The sequence below is a fragment of the Rhyacophila brunnea genome, unplaced genomic scaffold (assembly GCF_057557595.1).
Source record: "Rhyacophila brunnea isolate RB1 unplaced genomic scaffold, BYU_Rbru_1.0 scaffold_12, whole genome shotgun sequence".
NCBI classification, from domain to species: Eukaryota; Metazoa; Arthropoda; class Insecta; order Trichoptera; family Rhyacophilidae; genus Rhyacophila; species Rhyacophila brunnea.
In genome coordinates this window covers 366,100-379,217 of record NW_028232774.1, presented here as the reverse complement: position 1 = coordinate 379,217, position 13,118 = coordinate 366,100, and the positions used below count along the sequence as shown (strand labels likewise).

General features: G+C 37.1%; 1 non-coding gene across 1 annotated transcript; it reads right to left on the bottom strand.

The window, feature by feature from the left end:
• Positions 1-1,398: 1,398 nt before the first annotated feature.
• On the bottom strand, positions 1,399-1,500 carry TRNAY-GUA (transfer RNA tyrosine (anticodon GUA)). The gene is made up of 2 exons: positions 1,464-1,500; positions 1,399-1,434 (listed from the first exon to the last, which is right to left on the bottom strand). It is a non-coding gene; the product is annotated as a tRNA-Tyr (tRNA).
• Between the last annotated feature and the right edge of the window lie 11,618 nt (positions 1,501-13,118).

Genomic DNA, 13,118 nt, shown 5'->3' with positions numbered 1-13,118 from the left:
CAACACGTCCCAACAACTATATGTTTTAAAATGGTAATAAGTTAGAAGTAAGCTAGCGCCGCAGGCGACTTTTTTTTGCTATTAGAGCAAAATTAAGATGTGTGTTTATCTCATTTATCTGGTCGACCCGTCACGCTGGGCCCCCCCTGAGCCCGGGCCCCTAGGCTAGAGCCCTGTCAGCTCCCCCCTTGTGGGGGCCATGCGGTACACTATCAATATCTATTGAAAATGGATTGCGTACTATTGCTAAACTTGTCTCAATTTTTTGGAAGTCACCAAATCTTTGTGAAAAATCGTCATTCAGAGCTTTAATAATTTTACCATATTATTCAAATTTATATTCTGGTATATTCAGCAACTTCAAAGTTGGAAAGTGGTCCACGTTGTTATTCGATATTTGTCGAAGGATTAACTTGAGTTTTAATTGAAATCCAATCAAACTTTTTACCATATCATGGGCATATATTTTTTTTCCTTGCAACGCGGAGTTAAAAGTATTTAAATATGTCACGATGTTCAACGTCAAAAATATTGGTTACATAGTGTGAGACGAGACGCAAGGAAGACGTACCTACTGAGATAACACATTTACGAAACAACAAATTCTTCAAATTTTAATCTATTGTCAATATTTCTTAAAAAATTATAAAAAAGTTATTCGTAATCAGAAGTACAATTAATGATGGCGGGCCGCAAAAAAATACCCGGCGGGCCACATGCGGCCCGCGGGCCGCAGTTTGCCCCCCCCTGGGCTAGACGCTTTTGAAATGTGTTGCTGGAGACAGAACGACTCCTGATCTGAGACTCCCATCAGTTTGCCTTCGTCGGAATCTTCAGTTTTTTGATAATATAACCCGCAGAGAATATGACAATCTGGAAAAACTCGTGATGTTGGGTCAGTCACAGGTTTTATATAGTGCCGCTGAATGCCGAGAGGGATGTAGCAAAGCTTTGGAGAAGGCTGTCAGTCGGACAAATCATTTGGTTCAAGAAACTCAGTCATTAGGTTCTGACGAAGACGAATAAGAATTAGTAAATAATATAGAAAACCTTATTCTCTATGTTGTTATCAGTATTGGTTATTATGTTTGTAAAATGATACTCTAGCTAGAACACGTCATAAAATATACCTTCTGGAATTCAAAAGTACCCATATTCTATATTTAAATTGGATTGAAATGTGGGAGATTTTTGCATTCTGTAAAGATTAGATTACCAAAAACACATAGCCGGTATTGAAGGTGAAATCAATGACTATTCTTTATCGTTTATCCGATTGCATTGTATTTGGTTTTAGTAGTATTAACAGTAAAGGAATCTGTATTTTCAATACTGTGTAATTAGAATATAATTCAATTAATTTGCCAACTTTTTAAGAAGCTTTCAAGAAGCAAAAAATCCTTCGAGCCGGATTTGAACCAGCGACCTATGGATAACAATGTATGCTTTAATTAATTTATACTCTACAGTCCACCGCTCTACCAACTGAGCTATCGAAGGTGTGAAAAACAGCACGATTTTTTATTACATTATGTGATAATAACATAATAATTATTTTTATCTATGAAATAATAATTATTATTATGAATGATTATGACGTGTAAAATTAATATTTCTAATTCGGAAGAATCTATTTTTCTTATTTATGTCTTCTTAAATCTGTACGAAATTTGCTTATCATTGTTTTAATCTCCGGAAATGTGTTACTTTCCTGGGTGTGGTTATCTGACACAGTTCTTTGAATGTCGCTAAAATTTGTAGGATTTTAAAAAAACGTGTCCAATGTCTGTTAAGGACGTTAGTGTATAATATATAGTTTTGCTTTCCTACATATCATTGTAATGACCTCTCTTTTTACTCATAAACTACTAAATCGGCTTCAAATGTTTCGCATATGTGACGGGCGATCACATTTCTATGTAATAAACTATTTAACGAATAATTCACAAGATGTAAGAATGTGATATTCTTTTATTGAACATACATAACTTATATACATATAAAAATGTCTATAATACAATTTTTATGTTCCATTATCTAAAAAAGTAGATCATGACCCATGAGTGTAATGAAGGTTTCAGATCGATAGCGATAGCAACGTTGTATAGAGACCCAATTTTTCCAAATTTGAATAGAATGGATTGTCATCGCACTAATCACACCTGTACCGAAAGTCTCTGGGATATACAAAAAAATAGGCTAAAGTACTTTTTGAGTTGGGCCGACAAACGTTGTGGATCTTAGCTTACCTGGATTTTTATATTATAGAGTAGATTATTAATTAATTTTATTTTGTTAACTGTCAATTCATGGTGGAACTGCATTGTATTGTTGTTTTTATTTAATAAAACGCAATTTTTTTGTAGTACTTATTCCACTTTTAATCAATAGATTAGGACCGGTTTCGTCCGCCTCAGTGGGAAATGTCTCACTGAGGCGGACGAAACTGGTATGGATACATACTTTATTAATAAACATTGAATTGTTTTTATATTTGTTTCTTCTTCTTCTTCGATGGCGCTACAGCTCAAGTCGAGCCCTGGCCTCCTCCACCGCTGTCCTCCAGCCGGAACGGTCCTCCGCACGTCTTTTCCAGTTCCTGATTTTTAGTATCTGGTTGGCATCTTTTGTAACATTATCACCCCATCGTGTGCGTTTTATATTTGTTTATTGTTTCATATTGTCAATTTTAATATTACATTATAGTGTGACGTTATTATTTTGATAGTTTAATATCTATTGCGGACAAACACAGTATCCGAGGAATGATTATTCAAACGAAAGATTATGTGTGAACTGCTTGATTGAAAGGTTTGATATCGACTACTCTATAAATATCTCATACAATATAATATTATTGTTAGTGTAGTATTATGTTCGAGTGACGAGTACTTCATTATCGACTGATACCGTTAGTAATATATAATCGTACTTACCAGTTTAATGATCAAATATATATTTATTTCTGATATATCAGTAAAAAAAATTTATTGAAAACATGTTTTATATTTTTTTTATTCAGTTTTACTTTCGTATATTTAAGCTCTATCTGTTATATTATGAAGGTTTTCTTAGACATCTTTGGTTGATTATTTTTATCATTCATTAATAAGCTATACTATGCAATAAAAAAATAATATGTGCTAGTTTCATAATAGTTTTTACGACTCCCTTAACGGCCGCATGTAATTAGCACTTAGATCTCATCATCATCAGCCTGAATCCATCCACTGCTGGATGAAGGCCTCTTCAAGTTGCTTCCACTTCTCTCGGTCCTGTGCATTGCGTTGCCACGTACTTCCGCAGAACTTTATCATTTCATCGATCCAGCGGCCTCTAGGTCTACCTTGTGGACGTTTTGTACTTCTTGGATACCACTGGATGACTAGATTTGTCCAACGATTGTCTCTTCTTCGAGCTATGTGTCCAGCCCATCTCCATTTAAGGCTTTTAATAAACTTTATTACATCGCAAACCCTTGTCTGCTTCCTTATCCACTCATTCCTCTTTTTGTCCTTTCGCGTTATGCCCAGCATGCACCTCTCCATACCACGTTGTGCTACTCTAAGTTTCTGGATCTCTCTTTTACTTAGGGCCCATGTTTCACACGCATATGTCATCACGGGAAGCACACACTGGTTGAACACTTTGCGCTTTAGGCACAGTGGAAGGTCACTTTTGAAGACATTATTCAGGCGGCCAAAAGCACTCCAGCCTAGCTTTACTCTGCGAACAATTTCATCAAATATACATCCATCTATAGATACTTGTTGTCCCAGATAGATGTAGCTTTTCACCTGTTCGAGCTGAGTGCCATTGATGAGGATCTCTTTTTGGCCTGCAAAGCAGTTGAACATGACTTTCGTCTTTGTTACATTTATTTTCAAACCTACTTTGTTGCTTACTTCAGCGAGTTCCTGCATTCTGCTTTGGAGGTCTTCTGAGTCTTGCGAGAAAATTACTATGTCATCGGCAAAGCGCAGATGACTCAGGTATTCTCCATTTATGGGGATCCCTTTGTCATTCCAGTCAAGTTGCCTGAATAAGTCTTCAAGGGTAGCTGTAAATAGTTTAGGTGAGATTGTATCACCTTGTCGGACTCCTTTGCTGATAGGAAATCTGCGCGATGGTTTATGGAGATTTACAGATGCTGTTGCGCTACTGTATATATTATTGAAAATATTTATATAGCGTCCAGGGATTCCTTGTTTTCTGAGTGCGTCGAGTATTGAACATTTGAGTACCTTGGTATCAAAGTGGGACATAAGCCATTTACAAAATTTTACAGGAGACTCACAAACATGTGTGAAAAGTGACCGTTTTTCATACAACATACCAAGTTTAAACTCAAAAATCTCTATGAAAACTACCGTTTTTGATACTTTTGGTGGATATTTTTAAAAGAGCATCACTTGCACTACCATAATCAATTAAAATATGAATTTAGTGGCAGGTGGCGTTTGTCCCACTTTGATACCAAGGTACTCATTTCTTTATCGAATCAAACGCCTTCTCATAGTCTATAAAACCCATGCATAGTGGCAGTTTGTATTCCTGGTACCGCTCTATGATTTCTCTGACGACTTGGATATGGTCCATAGTGCTGTATCCTCCTCTAAATCCGGCTTGTTCTCTCGGTTGGTTCTCGTCTAGTACATTTTGCAGACGGTTTGAGAGAATTTTTGTGAACGTCTTGTAGAGAATAGGGAGTAGACTTATTGGACGATAATTTGCTAGGTCTTCTCTGTCACCTTTTTTGTGAAGAATGACAATGCTGGCATTTTTCCATACCTCTGGGACATCCTCTTTGCATATGCAGGCTGTGAACAATTGTGCAAGTACTTCATTTGCATCCTTTCCTGCTTTTTTGAGGATATCTATCGTTAAACCGTCTTCCCCGGGGGCTTTCCCACTTTTCATGTAATTTAAAGCATGGGTTACTTCCCAGGATGTAATTTCGGGAGTATGGTCTTCCGAATTTCCATTTCTCTGAAGATCTAAGTCTATAGTCGTATTGTCAGTGTCATCACTGTAGAGATCGCTGTAGAACTCTTCAACTCGGCTTAACAAGTGTTCCCAATTTCTGACGATAGAACCATCTTTTGCTTTTAGTGCTGTGATTTGACGTTTTCCTATCGACAAGCATTGCTTGTTTTTGTTTAGACTTCTGCCTGCTTTCACAATTGCTTGTATGAGGTTTACATTGAATTTACGAAGGTCTTCTCTTATCTTCCTTCGGAGGGTTTTGCAAAGTGATGAAAACTCCATATCGTTTTGTGCCTGTCTATCGCTCTTGGTTTTCCTTCTCTGCTCCATAAGATTCAATGTTGCCTTCGAAAGCTTGGTGGAAAGTGTAACTTCTGAGTTTTTTACGCCTATTTTTTCTGCACATTGTAGAATAATATTCGTTATATCCTCCGCGTTGGATAGGGAAACGGTTTCGTTCTCATCTAAGAAAGCCGATAGTGCATTTTTGAGTTCATTTTGGAATTCAGTATTGTTCTGCAGGTATACGCGAGCATTTGACTTCTTCTGCAGTTTGGATCTTTCTGATTTGACGTTCAATCTTATCTTACATCTCACCATCCGGTGATCACTGCCGGTGTTAAACTGATTGATCACTTTACAGTTTAAAAATGTATATTTTCTGTCAGTGAGGATGTAATCGATTTCGCTGGTCCTTCCTGTCGGGCTTCTCCACGTCCATTTACGTGTAGGTTTATGTTGAAAAAAGGAATTCATGATGTGAAGATTGTTGGTTTCAGCAAACTCCACAAGCATGTCCCCTCTACCATCCCTTGAGCCATGTCCGAAATGTCCGACCGCTACGTCATCTCTTTGGTATGATCCAATACGTGCATTGAAATCTCCCATTATGATGTTGAAGTGGCATTTACTTTTATTTTTCAAGGATGTTATTTCCTCGTAAAACTCTTCCACTTTTTCATCAGGATAACTCTGTGTCGGAGCATATACTTGCAAAATCTGAATGCGGTACCTAGCATTGATTTTAAGTATCACGCTTGCGACCCTGTCAGAAATGCAGTTGAACTCGACTATGCGGTCCCTCCAGGCTTTGTTGACAACAAATCCAACACCGCTCGTGCGTCCTTCATCGGTTCCTTTGGAGTACAGCACATGTCCGCTTTGTAAAGTAATAATACTCTCACCTTTACGCCTTACTTCGCTGAGTCCGACAACATCCCAGTGGATATTCCGGAGCTCTTCTTGAAACTCTACAAGTTTGGCATCGCTGGACAATGTTCTTGCGTTATATGTAGCAATGGTCATCTGTTGGCAGCCTTTTCCGGGTCTCCGGGGATTTTTAGCACCCTCTGCCTTCCTTCGCTGATCGCTGCCGTGATCAGTATCAGGTTGGCCTCCGGAGAATGAGGGCCGGGTTCTAGAAGTTTTTGTTTTCATATGAAGGTTTTGGACATAACACACCACGCTGTCCAGACGGGTTGGTGTGTGGTTTTTCTGTCTGGGTGATCCTTCCCGTAGCCAAAGGTCTCTCGTTTTAAGGCGCCAGAGTTTCGCCTTGCACCCTTCTCTATTAGCTACAGATAGTATGTTGCGTTATACAGCACATTATCTGCATTGCCCGGGGGACGCCACGCGGAGGCTAGAGATAGGATTTGCTGACTTTCTTGGACAGTGGCGTCTCAACATTTTTTTTAGAAGTATACCTATTGGCATCGGTATACATCATTGAGGCCATAGTCAGCCTTTGCCCACCCCACTTAGATCTAATAATTATTAAAAAAAATTAGCAACCTAATAACAAGCATAGTTCACACGAATTTCATTAGGGTACCAGTAATTAAGGCAATAGAGTATGCGAGTACTCAACTATTGTTGTTTAAATTGCTTAGAAAATGCATTGCTAAGCGAATATTGTGTATTTTTCTGTCGATCCAGTTTTGAATGGCCATTGTCTTTTCCCAAAAATTTCGTCACAAACAGTGAATGGTCCGTGCGAAAAAATGAACACAATAAAGAGCAAAATAAGCATGTTGCTATTTTTACTTGACTGACTAGGTATGCAAAGAAAATATTTGTCGAAAGCTTAAGGCGTTGTTGCATGGGATATTTGGCAATCGAGTCGCGCCATCAATTTGTTTCCATTATAGTTTAAAATTCAACACTATAAGTAGAAAGGTCACGACATATTCCAAGGAAACATTTTTACTTATAAATTTATTCATAATGTATTTTGTTTTTATTTTAATGAATATGGAAACTGGCAAAACACTCCAGATGCTCCAGATCAAGAATCAATTTAAAAACAATTTAAAATCATCTCGACTGGAACACGCTCAAAGGAGAGACCATGCCGGGACAGTGACGTCACGCGGCTAGCTGAAACAAATAAAAAAAACAACATCTGCACATGCGCCGATGCAACATTTTGATATTATACTGCAGCCCATGTCTAGTGAAATTATAATATGAAGATGTTTTTTCTACTAAAAAAGTCGTACCGACGCTATCTTTTTAGTATGTAAATATACACATATATACATATTCTTTTTATACAGAGTAATTCATACAAAACGTATCTGTTGGACCTTCGTTGCACTAAATCTGTTACAGTTTGAGTGAACGTCGCGTCTATATCATCCGTCAAAAGTGTACCGTCCATTTACCAGTACGTGAGTGCGTGAACACCGAAACGGCTCCAGCGCGCGTCAGCCCTGTCGACATAAAGGTCAGTGTCTGGCATCATGTGTAAACCTCCCCTAGATCCGTAATCCACCAATCCAGCATCACCCTTAAATTACAGTCCACTCCTAAAAGCCCCATCACACATAAAAGGGTCTTCTTCGGTAGTCTGGAATGGGCGATCTAGAGCACGATGCATAACCCTAAGTAAGTCTCTAAGATACGCGCCTATCTTTAATAGGTCAATAATGGCAACTTAGATTGCGTCGCTTACAGTATACATCATGGCCCCCGCATCCTGAAGCGGGCCCCCAGACCAGGTTCTTTGACGGGACCCCCTACCTTTCACTAAGGTTAAAGCAGTCTCGCGTTCTACAGTGACGTTTTATAAATGGTGTTCGAGGTCAATAAAAATTCAGTGTATTTTTAGCGATTTTTAACACATCGAATTATGGAGTTGTCGAGTATCAACATACAATAACCAAAAATTGCATCGCACAACCATATTTATATTTTAAAATGGTAATAACCCCGAAGGAAAATAGCACACCAGGCGACTTTTTTACTATTAGGGAATATTTAAGATGTGTGTTTATCTCAAGTTTTTTTTCAAGTTTATTTCAAGGTTTACGAAGTGTTCCATTGCAGAAAAAGTTTGGAAAACCCTGTACTACACCATTATCATTTTACAACTTAACCAAACGTAAACGTGGCTGAAGACACTGAGGCGTTTCAAATTAAACAATACTGTCTCTCACCATCATAACTAAATGTTATAATGTAATAAAATTACACGTTTTGGTCATCTTTTGGGCACTCATTGTACACATCATCAAACTATTAAGTTTATTGCCTACTGCGCGACGTTAAGAGCATACATAAGTGAAACGGCAAATAATTTTCAACAGTAAGTGGGACGAAATTTTTCACTCGTCGCCAATCGGAGACCGACAGTAGAGGTGTAAGCACGTCAATTTGTTTTGTGTGTCGTCGGAGGAATATATTCTTAAATCGTGTAAAGATGACTAAAAAACGTTACGCATGTACTTGAAAAAGAAAACATGTCAATGGATATACTATTATTATTACTACTATAACAATAAACATAACATTAAATGGACGCATGTTGAATTTTTATGACAAATTATATTTCGTTCGGTTCGCGTCATTTACACAATCCGCACATCGCCTAGTCACGATCTTTTTAGATCAGGGGGGGGCAAACTGCGGCCCGCGGGCCTCATGTGGCCCACCGGGTATTTTTTTGCGGCCCGCCATCATTAATTGTACTTTTGATTACGAATAACTTTTTTATATATTTTTTTTTAAATATTGACAATAGATTAAAATTTGTTTAGCAATAGTACGCGATCCATTTTAAATAGATATTGATAGTGTACCGACAGAGCTACAACTTGAGATTATTGATCTGCAGTGTGACACTAATTTAAGAGAATTGCAGCGTCGTGAAGAAATCTCCAATTTTACAACGCCCTTAATTCAGACAAATTCGACCAACTTAAAGATTATGTAAGAAAAATGTTCGTTCTTTTTGGATCAACCTATATAATATATTTGTTCACATATTATGTGAACACACATTTTCGATCATGAACCTCAATTAAAATTCGTTACTATCAAATATCTCTGATGCCCATTTACAAGCAGTTTTGAGAATATCAACTACAAAATTAACACCTAAATTTAAAAAAAATTTACAACAGTTTCATTCTTCTCATTTTTTTTTTGGTAATGTTTATTTTTCGTGATAATAAATAGTGTATATCTAAAAATGATATTTTACTTGCGGCCCGCCGCTCATTTTGAATTCTTGAATTTGGCCCTCCATCCAAAAAGTTTGCCCGCCCCTGTTTTAGATCATACCTCAGCTGAACTATAGCCTTAACAACTCTGAATTGCGTTTATTGTCTAGTTAATCCAGATGATTCTGCATCACTCTCCTTGATTGTAGTAGTTCAACTGGGTAGAAAAAGTCACAACATTCCTGTCTATAGAAGAGAGTTTAAACATTGTACCCGGTTTTGATTTATGCCCATATCCCAGTCGAGATGATTTTCAATGTGCGACCGGGTTTAGAGCTAGTTGACTGTTTAATGTCGACTATGGCGTTATGACCAAGATTCATTCTAAGCCCCAGTCGTGAATTAAATTTAATCTCGCTTGATTTAATTAGCTTACGAAATACCTGCGCCATGTTTTCGCATACCATGTATACCTACTACTCAAAATTTGTTAATTGTTAATTATTTCATTGCGACAAGAACAATGAGTGAAATAAATGGTTTACTCTCGTTTGTAAATAGTGTACGTAAAAATAAATTGAATCATCGCATTATTAATTCAAACTCTACCACCAAGTAACGTAAAATATTGAAAATAGTTTTTGCAACAACACAATCATTAACGTGAAGGGGAAAGAATGTTTCTTTCATCGGTCCTTGAAGTTTTGCCTGCCTGTTTTTACTGCAATTTTAACGACTTATCGTCACTTCATTTCTATACTTCAAAAACGTTTTAATATACATAATTTGGACACCACAAAAATACACGAAATAAATATTCGTATGAACGGAGACTTGAATCTGCACCAATGGGATTCCGACCAATGTACTTAACTAATTAAGTTATCCGTACTATACATAATATACTAGAACCATCATAATTATCTTGGCTACAATTTTAGAGCGTTGTATGCAGTGTTACGCACTATAACAGAGGTCGAAGGCGTAGATTTTTATACCTGAAAGTGAAGGGGGTATGTAGTTCTCTATATCACCGTAAGGACATTCGTATCCAAGATTTAATGGAGAAAAATGTGAATTGTCCAGCCACGTGATTTGAACCCGGGACTCATGACATGAGTTACCATTCGCGTGCACTATTTATGTCGGATCTCTAAAGCCTACCTTCACCCTTCGTCACTGGTAGATAGTATCTAGCGGCCTTCGAGGATGCCGGAATTTGGTTGGTTTTATGAACAGGCAAACCAGGTTGAAGTTATCTTGAGGAATCCGCATCCGAGCCACGTCCAACGTTGCCTCTTCACTCTCAGTAGCAACGAGGCTATTTGCTTCATTATCTTATCTGTCCATTACTCCGAAAGTCATCGCACACCTAGTCTGTCACAAACATCTGTTCCCGAGGTCCAGTATACGCTTGCTCTGAGCATTCGTAACGTGCCATGATTCGTTACCGTAGAGCAATATCGTCAGAATGCAATAGTCGAAAGGGCGGTATTAAATTTGGTGTCGTTTAGTGTATAGTTACCAAATAACAAATTAATGTGTATGAAATCGGAATACCATAATAATTGGAAGTATAATACTATCTATTACAAATACCTCAGCGGCAAGGGTGGAGGTAGGCTATTAAGATCTGACATAAATAGTGCACACTAAACTTTGTCAGTCATACTTATTTGTTTCTATTGAATTGGTAATACAAATTGCCGATGGTATTGGTTAGTAATTAAAAATGAATTAACCTCTGTCTAAACGAAACCATAATTAATTGTTTATGCACTATGCTATCGGCGATACGACAAAAATAGTGCACACTTTTTCAGTCATACTTATTTATTTTCGTTGAATTGAAAATATATATTATTTTTAGATAGCCCTGCCTAAACTAAAACTATACAAGATAAAAAAAATCGGTGTGTGTGCGCGGTGCGCGTTAGAAGTTATACTTATTTGGCGAAACAAAACAAAACTTGTGATAACCTAGATTCTTCGACTAGCTCTTAATTATCTTGTTAAATTACACACTCAAGATTGGAGCGCCGTTGGTTTATTTCTATACACTTTAACTTATATTACTAAATTAATAAATTGTTTCTTGTTGTTTTTATTTTTAAAGTAGGTAACAACTGTCACTCTGACGTTTAATCGTTTGTTTACGTAAGGAATTGCAAATAGCCGACAATAATAAATTCATTGCCTAGGCAACGGATCAATTCTACTATCAAACTTGCGTTCGTATACAGCTGACTGCTTCGCAGCTAACTTCATACTGTCTCGCACTTTCGTAACGTGTGCGCACGCAGCTCTCAATTTCACTCTCTACCAAGCGCCCCAAAAGAAGTATACCTTAAAAAGTATTCTCTTATCTATAAAATTATGTGTTATTTAATCGCATAATTTTAGAATTTTATCATCATCATCATCAGGGGCGCGACAACCCGGTGCGGGTCTTGGCCTCCTCCAACAGCTCCTTCCACCTGTCCCTATCCAGTGTGGCCGCTTTACAATTTGGTACCCTAGAACACGGCAGTCATTGGCAGCTCCATCCAATCAGCGAATCTTTGGTCTGCCTCTTCTTCTACGCCCGATTGGATTAATTTAGTATAGAATTTTGTAGATATACAAATATTTTTTCACCTTTTTTTTATTATGGCTTGGTTTACGCAGGGTTTAATTGAAATTTAAAAACTAAATAATACTATCTGCAATTTATAGTAGTTATTCAATGAATGACTGACAAAATTTTGTGTACACTATTTATGTCGAATCTTAACAGTCTACCTCCACCCTTCGCCTCTGGAATTCAATATGTTTAACAAAAATATACGTTTAATCTTCCATTAGTAGTTATGTGATATTAATGACCATTAATCAATCAAGCTAATTTTTTCCTCCATTGCATAAGATTGAATATCTACACAATTTTGATATTAACGAATTGCACAAAAAACTATTGGATCATTTTAAAACAAAAGTTTGATTCTTTTTAATTAGCTTATCAATACAGTCACGACGTATCAAAAGATGAACATAAAAAAAACATTATTTGCAAACTAATGACACGATTATGTTTCTATTGGCACTACAAAAAATCAATTATGTAATCGAGGGATTACTAAAAGATGATTTTTTTTTGTTCAGTGTTATTGATCGCCTAATTGATTGCAATAAAAAACAATGACAGGTTAAAAGTATACATTTTTTACTTATTGGAATCTGGAATTTATTTTGTACCTATTTATTATCTGGGCGTTTCCTTCATGTATGGAAAATATTGCATTAGGTACATAAACAATACGTGGGTAACTTTAATCTTAGTCAGCTATATATTGCACGAAGATGCGCGTACGGCGAAACTGAAACTGAACTTTCTTTGACGCAAATGACGCGATCGATCCACCCTCCAGTAAATTTAAAAGGGGGCCTCAAAACAGTTCAAACCAGTCATACAATTATTAAATTATAAGAATAAAATTGATTACTTCAAATAAATTTAATATAAAATATTACGGAAAGCATGACAAGCGAAAGCGGCTTATAACATAACTACTCCAACATATATATCATCATCATCCCCTGGGATCGATCCACTGCTAGACGAATGCCTCCCCTAGCTCACTCCACTCTTTTCGGTCCCATACACACACATACTTGTACGCAAAAACACTCCGCTAAATATTATTGTGTCAT